The 12,230-nt window shown below is 52.6% G+C and overlaps 1 non-coding gene across 1 annotated transcript; it reads right to left on the bottom strand.

The window, feature by feature from the left end:
• Positions 1-6,272: 6,272 nt before the first annotated feature.
• LOC144674946 (U2 spliceosomal RNA) lies at positions 6,273-6,459 on the bottom strand. The gene has a single exon (XR_013574707.1). It is a non-coding gene; the product is annotated as a U2 spliceosomal RNA (small nuclear RNA).
• Positions 6,460-12,230: the final 5,771 nt, after the last annotated feature.

The following is a 12,230-nucleotide window of genomic DNA, read 5'->3' as shown; positions in this document are numbered from 1 at the left end:
GCGAGAGTACCTCACACCTGATGACCAGGTTCTTACCCGCAATGGAGAGGGAGCGTCGCTCCCACATGCCCAGTTTCCTTTTCACCATAGCCACTCGCTCCTTCCAGTTTCTAACGCATGCCCCGGTCCCTCCGAACCATATCCCCAGCACCTTCAGGCCGTCAGCCCTGACAGTGAAGGGGACAAAGGATCGGTCAGCCCACTTCCCAAAGAACATGGCCTCGCTCTTCCCACGATTTACCTTGGCTCCCGAGGCCAGTTCGAACTGGTCGCAGACGTGCATCAGTCTGCGCACCGACAGCGGATCCGAGCAGAAGACGGCGACGTCGTCCATGTACAGGGAGGCTTTTACCTGAGTGCCTCCACTGCCTGGGATCGTCACTCCTCTTATGCCCGGATCCTTCCTGATGGACTCGGCAAAGGGTTCTATGCAGCACACAAAAAGGACAGGCGAGAGAGGGCAGCCCTGCCTGACTCCAGATTTAATTGGAAAGCTATCTGTTTCCCACCCATTGATTGAGACTGCGCTACTGATGTTAGTGTAGAGCAGTTGGATCCAATTTCGAATTCCCTCCCCAAAGCCCATTTTGGAGAGCACATCCCCCATGTAGGTGTGCGATATTCTGTCAAAGGCCTTCTCCTGATCCAAGCTGATGAGGCAGGTATCCACACCCCTGTCCTGTACATAGGCAATCGTATCCCTGAGCAGCGCCAGGCTGTCAGAGATCTTCCTGCCTGGCACAGAGCAGGTCTGGTCAGGGTGAATCACCAATTCCAGAGCGGATTTGACCCGGTTGGCGATGACCTTGGACAGAATCTTATAGTCCATATTCAACAGTGAAATGGGTCGCCAATTTCTAATTTCCTCCCTTTCCCCCTTCTGCTTGTAGATGAGGGTGATGATGCCTTTCCTCATGGATTCTGACATGCTGCCGGCCAGGAGCATACTCTCGTACACTTCTAGCAGGTCTGGGCCGATCAAGTCCCACAGAGCCGAATACAACTCCGCCGGCAGGCCGTCGCTTCCGGGGGTTTTACTCTTCTCGAAGGACTCGAGGGCCTTAGTCAGTTCGTCAGGAGTTAGCGGTTTGTCTAGGCTCTCCCGCGTACTGTGGTCTAGGACCTCCGTGATAGAGGACAGGAAGGACTGGGAGGCCGTGCTGTCCGTGGGCTTCACGTCATACAGACCGGCATAAAAGGATTTGCTGATCCTCAGAATGTCGGACCGTGATGACTTTACTGAGCCGTCTTCTTCCTTCAGGCTGCTGATCACAGAGCGCTCTCTGTGTACCTTTTGGAAGAAGAAACGTGAGCACGTCTCATCCTGCTCCACGGAGCGGACTCTGGAACGGAAGATGATCTTGGAGGCCTCCGAGGCAAAGTGCGAGGCTTGCTGGCCCTTCACCTCTTGGAGCTCCTCCTTGACATCCACCCCCATCGACCGCAGCCGGAGCAGATTCTGCATCTTTTCCTGGAGTCGGGACATTTCCCTCTGTTCCTTTCTAGCTTTCTGGGTGCCTTTGCGGATGAAAAACCTCTTGATGCTTCCCTTGATCACTTCCCACCAGTGTGTCAGGGACTCAAAGAGGGGTTTCACGGTTCTCCAACCTTTGTAATCCCTCTTGAGCTCCTCAATGTTCTCTGGGGTCAGCAGTTGCACATTTAGCTTCCATGCCCCCCTGCCCACCCTCAGGTCTTCCTCCAAGTGGCAGTCCGCCAGTAGGAGGCAGTGGTCAGAGAAGAACACCGGCTTGACCTCGGTGGATCTGACTGTGAATGCACGGGACACAAACAGGAAGTCTATCCTGGAACGAATGGACCCGTCTGGCCGCGACCAGGTGTATCTACGCTGCGCTCCGTCTGCAGGGTTGCTGAAGACGTCGTGCAGCTTGGCATCCTTAACTGTTTCCATCAGGGATCTGGACGTAGCGTCCAATCTGCTTCCGGCCCTGCCGGATCGTCCAGCCGCATCGATGATGCAGTTGAAGTCCCCGCCCAGAATGACCGGCCTGGAGGTCGCCAGCAGCAGTGGGAGCTGCTGAAAAACCTCCAGCCGCTCAGCCCCTTGTGCCGGGCCGTACACGTTAATTAACCGGAGTGGAGCGTTCTTGTACATTACGTCTGCTACCAGGAGTCGCCCGCCCACCACCTCCTTGACCTCGGAGACGGTGAAGTTGCCTCCCCGCAGCAGAATACCCAGGCCGGAGGAACGAGAGTCGTTTCCGCCCGACCAGATCGATGGCCCGTGGGACCACCATCGTGACCATTGCCTGTAGGAGCTGAGGTGCGGTATCGCACACTCCTGCAGAAACAACAGGTCAGCTTTGACCTTGGCTAGGTAGTCCAAGGTCGCAACACATCGCGTAGTAGATTTAATGCTACGCACATTTATGGATACAATCTTTAAACCCATATTAAAGCATTTATTCTCCTACCAAACCCACTGTCTCTGAGAGTCCCAGACCTTTAGTCTGCTCCTTCATACCCGTAGTGAGCTCAAATTCCTTCACTTTGGATGGGCTGAGGTAGATCTCCTTGGCCGTGTTCTGCTCCAGTGGCATCTGGAGGTTCACGTAGTGAGCGGATTTTGAGATGACCTTTGCTGGAGAAGCTTCTCCAAAACTCACCCCCTCTGGGGGGTTGCTGTTCCCGGCTTCCTGGAGCTGGGGTGCGATGATTGCCTCACTGCTCCCAGATTCCAGGGGCTGTGGTGCACTGGCCTCCTCAGGTTGCAGGCGAAGTTGGGGTGCGTTGGTCTCCTTGTTGTCTCCAATTTTCTGGAGCTCGGGTGTCTCGTCCTCCAACGCCCTGGAGCTTTGCCGCCTCTTCTGTCGGTGCCGCTCTGGCACTTCCTCATCCGAAGAGCTGCTGCCCTTGTCATCCGTGTCGGATGGGAGACGCCTCTTGCCGCTTCTCTGGGAAACGCCTTTGCTTCTTCTTCGCTCCCTCTTACTTTTCTTGTTCTTCACCGTCCGCCACTCCCCCTGCTGCTTTTCCACTGCTGCCTCCTCCTCCACTGATTCGCTGTCCTGAGGACTGGAAGGTTCAGGGGGTAGTGCTGTTGATTGGCTCTCTGTTGCCTCAATCTCTTTCTCCACCTTGTCTCTCTCTGTGTCCTCCTTTGTCCCGTTGAGCTCCCTGGGGGCCTTGGTGGTTGGAGTGACACGGAACATTTCTTCTGCTTCCCCGTGGTCGGCTTTGGCTGCCTGTGCGTAAGTACGGCAGCGTTTGGGGCAGGTCCTGTAGAGGTGACTTGCCTCGCCACACAGGTTGCAGCACTTGGCCTGTTTGCAGTCTTTTGTCTGGTGCCCTTCCTGTTTGCAGATCTTGCAGAGGGAGGCGCTGCAGTTGGCCGCCACATGACCAGCCTTGCCGCATGAGCGACAATGCTTGGGTTGCCCAGCGTAGACCAGGTAGCCACGGTTTCCCCCGATAGCGAAACTGGAAGGAGGGTGGAAAATGGCTCCCTTACCATCGGTCTTTAGCGTGACCTTAAACAGGCGTTTGCCTGTCCAGATCCCCAAGTCGTCTCGAATCTCAGTGCCGCTCCCCACCTTATCGAAGTACCTGGTGAGGAAGGTGACCACGTCGGCGACAGGGATGAAGGGGTTGTACACATGCACCATCACCTCACGTTCCCGTTGCAACGGCAGAGAAAAGTGCGGCTCCGCCGTCAGGATCTTCATCTCCGGCAGGTCTCTCTTCTCCTCGAACACCCTCAGGAGCCGGACGCAGTCTGCCACTTGCTTGAACGTCACGTCAAAATAACCACCTTTGCGGGAGTCGTGCAGGGTGAAGATCTCCGTAGCTTGGAAGCCGCACGCCTTCAACAGGATCCTCCTGGTGAAGAAGCCCCGATCCATAGGTGATCCTCCTTCGTCGCTGTGGTTCACCGTGACTCGGACGGTGATAGGTAACCCACGGTATGAATTCGGATTGCGATTGGTTTTCGCCCTTCCATCCCGACCTTGCCATGGCAGGACCATGGTGTCGCCCCTGCAACACTACACTTGATCTAAGCCAAGAGGCCGAGAAGCGATTCCATTTGCCTTCCTTGTTACCTGCTGTACCTGCATACTAGCTTTCAGCGATTCGTGCGCGAGGACACCCAGATCCCTCTGTGCTGAAGCATTTCTGAAGTTTCTCTCCATCTGAATAATAAGTCGCCTTTTTATTCTTCTGACCAAAATGGATAACCGCACACTTATTAAACTTATTTAACTTAGTTAAACTCCATCTGCCAAATTTTGGCCCATTCACCTAACCTGTCCATATCCATTTGTAAATTTCTTATTTCTTCATTGCAACTTACTTTCCCACCTATTTTGGTGTCATCTGCAAATTTAGCTATAGTACCTTCTACTCCTGAATCCAAGTAAATAGTTGGGGCCCGAGGACCGAACCCTGTGGCACCCCACTAGTTACAGCTTGGCATCCACAAAAGACCCATTCATCTTGACTCTCTGCTTTCTGTTGGTTAGCCAATCCTCTATCCAAGCTAATATATTACCCTTAGCTGCGTGTGATCTTATCTTGTGTATTAATCTTTTGTGCGGCACCTTATCAAATGCCTTCTGGAAGTCCAGACATACTACATCTACAGGATCCCCGTTATCCACTTTGCTTGTCACATCTTCAAAGAACTCTAGCAAATTAGTCAAACACGATTTACTCTTCGTAAAGCCATGCCGACTCTGACGGATTGCATTTTGACTTGCATTTTAGGAAGGTAGTGGAGGCATTGGAGAGAGTGCAGAAGAGGTTTACGAGTTTGGTTCCAGGGGCGAGGAAGTTGAGTTATGAAGTAAGATTGGAGAAGTTGGGACTGTATTCCTTGGGGAAAAGAAGTCTGAGAGGAGACTTGATAGAGGTATTGAAAATCATGAGGGGTCTGGAGAGAGTAGATAGGGAGAAACTGTTTGCACCGGGGCAAGGATCGAGAAGGAGAGGGCACAGGTTTAAAGTAACTGGCAAAAGAAGCAAAAGCGATAGGAGCAGCGAGCGGTCAGGGTCTGGAATGCACCACCTGATAGCGTGGCGGAGGCAGGTTCAATTGAAGAGGGAATGAGATGATTATTTGAAAAGAAAGCATGTGCCGGGTTACGTGGAGAAGGCAGGAGAAAGGCACGAGGTGAAATGTTCACCGGGAGAGCTGGTGCAGGCACGACGGGCGGAATGGGCTCCTTGTGCAATGTAAGGATTGTGTGAATGTGGATGTAGAGGTTTCGGAGTAGCTGTGTAAAGTGTGTGAGCTTTGAGGTGTGAGTTTTGATTGTTGCTGTGTCAGCAGCAGCAGCGGCAGCGGCAGCAGAGAGCTGGTTTAAAATGTTGTGAGGCGAAAGGTGCAGCTGAGAGAGTGTTTGAGAGGTGTATTTGCAAGTGAAAGCTGTTTTTGTATAAGTGAGGTAGAGTGTTTGTGAGATGAGAGTGCTGTCTGTGAGTGTTGGGTGAGCGTGCGTGTTTTTTGTGTGTAGCTGCTGCGGGTGAGTGAGTGAGAGAGAGAGAGAGAGAGAGAGAGAAAGAAAGAAAGTTGGATAAAAACAAAAAGCTAAAAGCTACTGCGGATGCTGGAAATCCAAAACAAAATAAAAACAGAATTACCTGGAAAAACTCAGCAAGTCTGGCAGCATCGGCGGAGAAGAAACCAGTCAACGTTTCGAGCCCTCATGGCCCTTCAGCAGAACTGAAGCATAGTTTCAACAAGGGAGAAATATAAATTGGTTTAAGGTGGGTGGGGGGGGAAGAGACACATTGAGGGTGTAGTGTGAGCAGATAATCAAAAGATGTCAGAGACAAAAGGGTCAAAGAGGTGTTGAAGGTGGTGGTCTTTGTCTGAGAAAAGTGCTAATTAAGAATGACTAAAGACCTTTAGTCTTTCCACCCCACCCCCACTAGAGCTGTACTTTGAATATCCTGTCTTGCATTCTTAATTAGCACTTTTCTCAGACAAAGACCACCACCTTCAACACCTCTTTGACCCTTTTGTCTCTGACATCTTTTGATTATCTGCTCACACCACACCCTCAATGTGTCTCTTCCCCCCCACCCACCTTAAACCAATTTATATTTCTCCCTTGTTGAAACTATGCTTCAGTTCTGCTGAAGGGCCATGAGGGCTCGAAACGTTGACTGATTTCTTCTCCGCCGATGCTGCCAGACTTGCTGAGTTTTTCCAAAGAAAGTTGGATTTTGGAACATGTACATGTTGAGAAGTAAAGAAAGCAGATGTTTGTAAGAAAACTATTTTTAGCATTGAAAATCCCCTGGAAAGGGGAGGGTGCACCGTTCCCAGAGATACTGCAATACCGGGTCGATGCGTGGAGTGGACGGAGCAAGCCCCTATTCCATCTCCCTGCTCCAAAAATCAATTTAATATATGGTCCCCAGATAAGGGACGTATCAGATATTAAACTGATAAGAACAGATTTTTTTTTTTTTTTTTTTTTTTTGTAAAAATATACTTTATTCATAAAAATCTTCAATCACATTCAAAACCATTTCAAAAACAACATTACAAGGGTACAATCCAGGTTAAACTTTTACAAAATGTATCACCAGGTGCATCAGTACAAACAATATTACAGTCATTTACAGCCTTTCATTTTGATCTGTACAGCCCGAGGGGCTCTAAACAGTTCCCAGTCTCTCGGTGCGCTGTGGTAGAAAGGTCTTAGACAGCGACCCTTCCCCATTGCGCCTTTGCGGCAGCTGCCCCAAGCTTTAGTGCGTCCCTCAGCACGTAGTCCTGGACTTTGGATTGTGCCAGTCCGCAACAATCGGTCGGGGACAACTCTTTGTGCTGGAAGACCAACAAGTTTCGGGCAGACCAAAGCGCGTCTTTCACCGAGTTGATGATCCTCCAGCTGCAGTTGATGTTTGTCTCGGTGTGTGTCCCTGGGAACAGCCCGTAGAGCACAGAGTCCTGTGTCACAGAACTTCTCGGGATGAACCTCGACAGCAACCACTGCATCTCTCTCCAGACTTTCTTTGCAAAGGCACAATCCACAAGGAGGTGAACAACGGTCTCTTCCCCACCACAGCCACCTCGAGGGCATCGTGCAGAGGGGGTGAGACTCCTGGCGTGTAGGAAGGATCTGACGGGGAGGGCCTTTCTCACCACCAGCCAAGCTACGTCTTGGTGCTTGTTGGAAAGTTCTGGCGATGAGGCATTCTGCCAAATGACTTTGACAGTCTGCTCGGGGAACCATCCCACAGGGTCCACCCTCTCCTTATCCCTCAGGGCCTCTAGGACGTTACGTGCTGACCACTGCCTGATGGACTTGTGGTCAAAGGTGTTTTTCTGCATAAATTTTTCCACCAGGGACAGGTGGTACGGCACGGTCCAACTACTTGGAGCGTTCCGCGGCAGCGTGGCCAGACCCATCCTTCGCAACACCGGGGACAGGTAGAACCTCAGCACGTAGTGACACTTGGTGTTTGCGTACTGAGGGTCTACGCACCGCTTGATGCAGCCGCACACAAAGGTGGCCATCAGTATGAGGGCGATGTTGGGCACGTTTTTTCCCCCTTTATCTAGAGGCTTGTACATCGCGTCCCTGCAGACACGATCCATTTTCGACCTCCAGATAAAGCGGAAGATGGCTCGAGTGATCGCCATCGCGCAGGAGTGTGGAATGGGCCAGACCTGCGCCACGTACAGCAACAGCGAGAGTACCTCACACCTGATGACCAGGTTCTTACCCGCAATGGAGAGGGAGCGTCGCTCCCACATGCCCAGTTTCCTTTTCACCATAGCCACTCGCTCCTTCCAGTTTCTAACGCATGCCCCGGTCCCTCCGAACCATATCCCCAGCACCTTCAGGCCGTCAGCCCTGACAGTGAAGGGGACAAAGGATCGGTCAGCCCACTTCCCAAAGAACATGGCCTCGCTCTTCCCACGATTTACCTTGGCTCCCGAGGCCAGTTCGAACTGGTCGCAGACGTGCATCAGTCTGCGCACCGACAGCGGATCCGAGCAGAAGACGGCGACGTCGTCCATGTACAGGGAGGCTTTTACCTGAGTGCCTCCACTGCCTGGGATCGTCACTCCTCTTATGCCCGGATCCTTCCTGATGGACTCGGCAAAGGGTTCTATGCAGCACACGAAAAGGACAGGCGAGAGAGGGCAGCCCTGCCTGACTCCAGATTTAATCGGAAAGCTATCTGTTTCCCACCCATTGATTGAGACTGCGCTACTGATGTTAGTGTAGAGCAGTTGGATCCAATTTCGAATTCCCTCCCCAAAGCCCATTTTGGAGAGCACATCCCCCATGTAGGTGTGCGATATTCTGTCAAAGGCCTTCTCCTGATCCAAGCTGATGAGGCAGGTATCCACACCCCTGTCCTGTACATAGGCAATCGTATCCCTGAGCAGCGCCAGGCTGTCAGAGATCTTCCTGCCTGGCACAGAGCAGGTCTGGTCAGGGTGAATCACCAATTCCAGAGCGGATTTGACCCGGTTGGCGATGACCTTGGACAGAATCTTATAGTCCATATTCAACAGTGAAATGGGTCGCCAATTTCTAATTTCCTCCCTTTCCCCCTTGTGCTTGTAGATGAGGGTGATGATGCCTTTCCTCATGGATTCTGACATGCTGCCGGCCAGGAGCATACTCTCGTACACTTCTAGCAGGTCTGGGCCGATCAAGTCCCACAGAGCCGAATACAACTCCGCCGGCAGGCCGTCGCTTCCGGGGGTTTTACTCTTCTCGAAGGACTCGAGGGCCTTAGTCAGTTCGTCAGGGGTTAGCGGTTTGTCTAGGCTCTCCCGAGTACTGTGGTCTAGGACCTCCGTGATAGAGGACAGGAAGGACTGGGAGGCCGTGCTGTCCGTGGGCTTCACGTCATACAGTCCGGCATAAAAGGATTTGCTGATCCTCAGAATGTCGGACCGTGATGACTTTACTGAGCCGTCTTCTTCCTTCAGGCTGCTGATCACAGAGCGCTCTCTGTGTACCTTTTGGAAGAAGAAACGTGAGCACGTCTCATCCTGCTCCACGGAGCGGACTCTGGAACGGAAGATGATCTTGGAGGCCTCCGAGGCAAAGTGCGAGGCTTGCTGGCCCTTCACCTCTTGGAGCTCCTCCTTGACATCGACCCCCATCGACTGCAGCCGGAGCAGATTCTGCATCTTTTCCTGGAGTCGGGACATTTCCCTCTGTTCCTTTCTAGCTTTCTGGGTGCCTTTGAGGATGAAAAACCTCTTGATGCTTCCCTTGATCACTTCCCACCAGTGTGTCAGGGACTCAAAGAGGGGTTTCACGGTTCTCCAACCTTTGTAATCCCTCTTGAGCTCCTCAATGTTCTCTGGGGTCAGCAGTTGCACATTTAGCTTCCATGCCCCCCTGCCCACCCTCAGGTCTTCCTCCAAGTGGCAGTCCGCCAGTAGGAGGCAGTGGTCAGAGAAGAACACCGGCTTGACCTCGGTGGATCTGACTGTGAATGCACGGGACACAAACAGGAAGTCTATCCTGGAACGAATGGACCCGTCTGGCCGCGACCAGGTGTATCTACGCTGCGCTCCGTCTGCAGGGTTGCTGAAGACGTCGTGCAGCTTGGCATCCTTAACTGTTTCCATCAGGGATCTGGACGTAGCGTCCAATCTGCTTCCGGCCCTGCCGGATCGTCCAGCCGCATCGATGATGCAGTTGAAGTCCCCGCCCAGAATGACCGGCCTGGAGGTCGCCAGCAGCAGTGGGAGCTGCTGAAAAACCTCCAGCCGCTCAGCCCTTTGTGCCGGGCCGTACACGTTAATTAACCGGAGTGGAGCGTTCTTGTACATTACGTCTGCTACCAGGAGTCGCCCGCCCACCACCTCCTTGACCTCGGAGACGGTGAAGTTGCCTCCCCGCAGCAGAATACCCAGGCCGGAGGAACGAGAGTCGTTTCCGCCCGACCAGATCGATGGCCCGTGGGACCACCATCGTGACCATTGCCTGTAGGAGCTGAGGTGCGGTATCGCACACTCCTGCAGAAACAACAGGTCAGCTTTGACCTTGGCTAGGTAGTCCAAGGTCGCAACACATCGCGTAGTAGATTTAATGCTACGCACATTTATGGATACAATCTTTAAACCCATATTAAAGCATTTATTCTCCTACCAAACCCACTGTCTCTGAGAGTCCCAGACCTTTAGTCTGCTCCTTCATACCCGTAGTGAGCTCAAATTCCTTCACTTTGGATGGGCTGAGGTAGATCTCCTTGGCCGTGTTCTGCTCCAGTGGCATCTGGAGGTTCACGTAGTGAGCGGATTTTGAGATGACCTTTGCTGGAGAAGCTTCTCCAAAACTCACCCCCTCTGGGGGGTTGCTGTTCCCGGCTTCCTGGAGCTGGGGTGCGATGATTGCCTCACTGCTCCCAGATTCCAGGGGCTGTGGTGCACTGGCCTCCTCAGGTTGCAGGCAAAGTTGGGGTGCGTTGGTCTCCTTGTTGTCTCCAATTTTCTGGAGCTCGGGTGTCTCGTCCTCCAACGCCCTGGAGCTTTGCCGCCTCTTCTGTCGGTGCCGCTCTGGCACTTCCTCATCCGAAGAGCTGCTGCCCTTGTCATCCGTGTCGGATGGGAGACGCCTCTTGCCGCTTCTCTGGGAAACGCCTTTGCTTCTTCTTCGCTCCCTCTTACTTTTCTTGTTCTTCACCGTCCGCCACTCCCCCTGCTGCTTTTCCACTGCTGCCTCCTCCTCCATTGATTCGCTGTCCTGAGGACTGGAAGGTTCAGGGGGTGGTGCTGTTGATTGGCTCTCTGTTGCCTCAATCTCTTTCTCCACCTTGTCTCTCTCTGTGTCCTCCTTTGTCCCGTTGAGCTCCCTGGGGGCCTTGGTGGTTGGAGTGACACGGAACATTTCTTCTGCTTCCCCGTGGTCGGCTTTGGCTGCCTGTGCGTAAGTACGGCAGCGTTTGGGGCAGGTCCTGTAGAGGTGACTTGCCTCGCCACACAGGTTGCAGCACTTGGCCTGTTTGCAGTCTTTTGTCTGGTGCCCTTCCTGTTTGCAGATCTTGCAGAGGGAGGCGCTGCAGTTGGCCGCCACATGACCAGCCTTGCCGCATGAGCGACAATGCTTGGGTTGCCCAGCGTAGACCAGGTAGCCACGGTTTCCCCCGATAGCGAAACTGGAAGGAGGGTGGAAAATGGCTCCCTTACCATCGGTCTTTAGCGTGACCTTAAACAGGCGTTTGCCTGTCCAGATCCCCAAGTCGTCTCGAATCTCAGTGCCGCTCCCCACCTTATCGAAGTACCTGGTGAGGAAGGTGACCACGTCGGCGACAGGGACGAAGGGGTTGTACACATGCACCATCACCTCACGTTCCCGTTGCAACGGCAGAGAAAAGTGCGGCTCCGCCGTCAGGATTTTCATCTCCGGCAGGTCTCTCTTCTCCTCGAACACCCTCAGGAGCCGGACGCAGTCTGCCACCCGCTTGAACGTCACGTCAAAATAACCGCCTTTGCGGGAGTCGTGCAGGGTGAAGATCTCCGTAGCTTGGAAGCCGCACGCCTTCAACAGGATCCTCCTGGTGAAGAAGCCCCGATCCATAGGTGATCCTCCTTCGCTGTGGTTCACCGTGACTCGGACGGTGATAGGTAACCCACGGTATGGATTTCGATTGCGATTGGTTATAGCCCTTCCATCCCGACCTTGCCTTGGTAGGACCATGGTGTCGCCCCTGCAACACTTGATCTTAGCCAAAAGGCCGAGAAGCGATTCCATTCGCCTTCCTTGTTACCTGCTGTACCTGCATACTAGCTTTCAGCGATTCGTGCGCGAGGACACCCAGATCCCTCTGTGCTGAAGCATTTCTGAAGTTTCTCTCCATTTGAATAATAAGTCGCCTTTTTATTCTTCTGACCAAAATGGATAACCGCACACTTATTAAACTTATTTAACTTAGTTAAACTCCATCTGCCAAATTTTGGCCCATTCACCTAACCTGTCCATATCCATTTGTAAATTTCTTATTTCTTCATTGCAACTTACTTTCCCACCTATTTTGGTGTCATCTGCAAATTTAGCTATAGTACCTTCTACTCCTGAATCCAAGTAAATAGTTGGGGCCCGAGGACCGAACCCTGTGGCACCCCACTAGTTACAGCTTGGCATCCACAAAAGACCCATTTATCTTGACTCTCTGCTTTTTGTTGGTTAGCCAATCCTCTATCCAAGCTAATATATTACCCTTAGCTGCGTGTGATCTTATCTTGTGTATTAATCTTTTGTGCGGCACCTTATCAAATGCCT

The sequence above is a fragment of the Cetorhinus maximus genome, unplaced genomic scaffold, assembly GCF_964194155.1.
Source record: "Cetorhinus maximus unplaced genomic scaffold, sCetMax3.hap1.1 HAP1_SCAFFOLD_864, whole genome shotgun sequence".
NCBI lineage: Eukaryota > Metazoa > Chordata > Chondrichthyes > Lamniformes > Cetorhinidae > Cetorhinus > Cetorhinus maximus.
The sequence above is the reverse complement of the archived record's forward strand: the minus strand, read 5'-3'. Positions and strand labels throughout refer to the sequence as shown.